Raw genomic sequence first — 3,510 nt, forward strand, 5'->3', positions numbered from 1 at the left:
ATTTGCCGAAGTTGTCCCGTTTGATTTGATCCTGGAATGTCCTGCTTTTCCTTAAGATGTCCCTGTTTTCATCGGAGAAATGTTGGAGGGTATGGAGTTATGCAACCCCCGAGCCAAGGAGATATGTTGAAAGTGCCCATATTCGCTGGGGCAACCTAGTCAGAAGAGTAGGATATGAAGAAGAGGAAGAGGATTCCTATTTTCATCAGAGAAATGCTTTAGGGTATTTAAATGTGATTTAGGTTCAGGTCATAACCCTTCAGCATAAAAGAGGCTGAGAAATAGCCAAGCACCTAATTATGCCAATTTCTAACAAGCTGCACATTAATTGGAGTTCGACTTTTTTCTTTCTTTCCTGAAGCTTGTTGGCTCTAAGGTTGCCAACTTCTTTTCTAGGGTTCGGCTCTTATGCCTTTAACAGCATCCTGGCATGGAAAAAAAAGCAGTGGACATTTATTTGCTTTCCTTTTACACGGAGACAAATGGTGAGAAAAGCTTCTTCTGTTTAATTTTCCGTGGGACTGACTGCTGTTAAAGACTGTGGAGGAAAACCAGTTATTTTAAAAATAGTAGTAATTTGGCAACTGGTGTTTTTCTCATTCTGGTTATTGTAGTTCTTTTTAATTGCTTTGCTGGTGTTTGGAAACTTGATGGAACTAACTCCACATGATTTGGAATAAAACCTACTCCCAATTAACTGCCCACACAGCCCTCATGTGAGCTGCACCAGTGAAGCAAAGAAGAGAGGAGGAAGAAAATTAAAACAAGAGAAGCAGAGAGTACGGAAAATCTAAAGAAAGAAAGAAAGAAAGAAAGAAAGAAAGAAAGAAAGAAAGAAAGAAAGAAAGAAAGAAAGAAAGAAAGAAAGAGTAAGGGAAATGATATGAGGGAAATATCTCTGGGGAGCATATTTGGATAATTAATCTGTCTTTTAAAACGAGGGCAGGTATTGCTTTGTTTGTTGTTATGACTTCAAAGCGGCCTGCTGTAATCTCTCGTCAGCACTTGCAGTGAGTACCTTTTATAATAATAATAATAATAATAATAATAATAATAATAATAATAATAATTTGTTATTTATACCCCGCTCATCTGGCTGAGTTTCCCCAGCCACTCTGGGCAGCTTCCATCAAGTGTTAAAAGCAAAATAGCATTAAATATTAAAAACTTCCCTAAACAGGGCTGCCTTCAGATGTCTTTTAAAGAGAAGATAGCTGCTTATTTCCTTCACATCTGAAGGGAGGGCGTTCCACAGGGCAGGCGCCACTACCGAGAAGGCCCTCTGTCTGGTTCCCTGTAACCTCGCAATGAGGGAACCGCCAGAAGGCCCTCAGCGCTGGACCTCAGTGTCCGGGCTGAACGATGGGGGTGGAGATGCTCCTTCAGGTATACAGGACCGAGGCTGTTTAGGACTTTAAAGGTCAGCACCAATACTTTGAATTGTGCTCAGAAACGTACTAGGAGCCAATGTGGGTCTTTCAGGACCGGTGTTATGTGGTCTCGGTGGCCGCTCCCAGTCACCAGTCTAGCTGCCGCATTCTGGATTAGTTGCAGTTTCCAGGTCACCTACAAAGGTAGCCCTAACTTTGGCAAGTGGGCAGCCCTGCTCTCCTGTCACAATTAGCCCATGGGGGTGGGCAGATTAAGGAATTCAGGCTATGCCTCACTGGCAAGATCTAGTTCCCTACCCCAATATAAGAGAAGTTTGTCAGGAGCTTGTCCTACACTCAAGTAGGAACTTGGCAGAGACACATGCCCGACTGGCATGTTCTCTCCCTCCTGGTCAATTGTTTGGGAGCTTCATTAGCTTTTTTCAGCCCGAACATCACAGCAACTGATGCCAACAGACATCAACACACTTAGGGATCCGCAGAGCCTTCACAGCTTGCGTAACAGACCTCAGCAACTCAGCATTTTGGCTAATCTACTTTATTTACATATAAACACACACAGAGCTCTGCAACATGGCTCCCTCTCTCTCTAGCATCAGACAGCAAAGAGAAAGAACAAAGGACAATAGTCCCACTTCACAGAACACAGTAACACAAACATCCTGTCACTGTCACTTCCCACTCTGTGGAGTCAAAACATATACCGTCATGTGAAAGACAACAATCACGGAGCAGGAATTCTAACAAAGTTGCCCTAGTCCCAGGCCTTTACTGACTCAACACCAGCACTTTGAACTGTGCCCAGAAACTAACAAGAAACAAATATCCTTCAGCACTGGTGTGTTGTGTTCCTTCCAATGAGTCCAAGTTTGTAACATGGCCAGCATATTCTGAGCATGACTTTTTAAAGGACCTACATAAAGAACACTGCAAGAATCCATTCTGAACTTTACTGGGCCACAGATAACTGTTGCAAGACAATCTTATTCCAGGAAGGAATTAACCAATTAAAGAGTCAAAGTTTACAAAAGGTGCTCTGTGCTGGGAAGCAGTTTGGCACTTGCCCTGAAAATCAGCCAGGCCTTTTGAGCTTCCTTGTTAACACCTCCGGGAAGAGAGGGTGGTACTTGGCAGATATCTCTGACAGAGAAAAGGAAGGCCTGGCAGGCCTTAAAGTGATGCTGATTGTGGATTTTGCTCCTGGGGACCATGAGGGCATTTTCCTGCAATTTCATTCATAGATCAATCATAGATACTGAGCCAACATCACTTGCCTCTTTCCATCTTCATTTAGAGCCCTTCTCTGGCTGCTACCCTATCTTTCTTCCCAAAGGTGAGTTTTCTGTCTTTCATTTTTGACCGGAGTAACCACTGGCAGAGGACCCTCTGAATCACCCTCTGCTGTTCAAGATGGCCTAAAAAAATAACTAAAATCAGTATCAACTTGGATACGTGAAAATTAGTTTAAATTGGTACACCAGTGGCATTTGATACCATTATGGCATAGTTATATTAATAAAACTATGCCACCACTGTGCTGGAGAGTCTGCAATAGTATAGGCACAGCACTTCACATGTGGTGGGCATGTGCCCATATAAAGCCCTTCTGGCAGAGGGTGTTTATAGAAATAAGCTATATTGTGGGTCAACATGTGGAATGTACCCCAAGTTTGGGGTTGTTAACTGAATCGTATCTGAATTGTATCTGAAGAAGTGAGTATGCACACGAAAGCTTATACCAAGAACAAACTTAGTTGGTCTCTAAGGTGCTACTGGACATTGTGTGTGTATATGTATATGTATGTGTGTGTGTGTGTGTGTGTGTGTGTGTGTGTATAATAATTATTGTTTCACTTGTCAATGCAAAAGTTCTGTGCATCCGTTTTCCTCCTCAGGAAGCCTGACGCTGGGTTTGAGTCGCTTGTCTGGGATCACAGGCTTTGGTGAGACGTATTCCACCACCACTTTTGTTGCTTGATGTGCTTAGCTTTCCATAGCCGTGGCAAATAAGCTGAAGCATGAAGCATCTTAGTCCATTTTGAAAAACCTTTTGTGCCAACCAGGCACACATCTTGAGGGGGTGTGGAGAACAGAGTGTTGTGAAATGAGAAATTGGATC

At 43.0% G+C, this 3,510-nt stretch overlaps 1 long non-coding RNA gene across 1 annotated transcript in view; it reads left to right on the plus strand.

Annotated features, from left to right (window-relative positions):
• Positions 1–2,113: 2,113 nt before the first annotated feature.
• Positions 2,114–3,510, plus strand: part of LOC309369978 — a 9,824-nt gene continuing 8,427 nt past the window's right edge. The window contains exon 1 of the long non-coding RNA XR_014168299.1: positions 2,114–2,724. This is a non-coding gene — a long non-coding RNA (uncharacterized lncRNA). The remainder of the gene's footprint in view (positions 2,725–3,510) is intronic.

Source organism: Podarcis melisellensis (assembly GCF_964234715.1).
Source record: "Podarcis melisellensis genome assembly, chromosome: 5".
NCBI classification, from domain to species: domain Eukaryota; kingdom Metazoa; phylum Chordata; class Lepidosauria; order Squamata; family Lacertidae; genus Podarcis; species Podarcis melisellensis.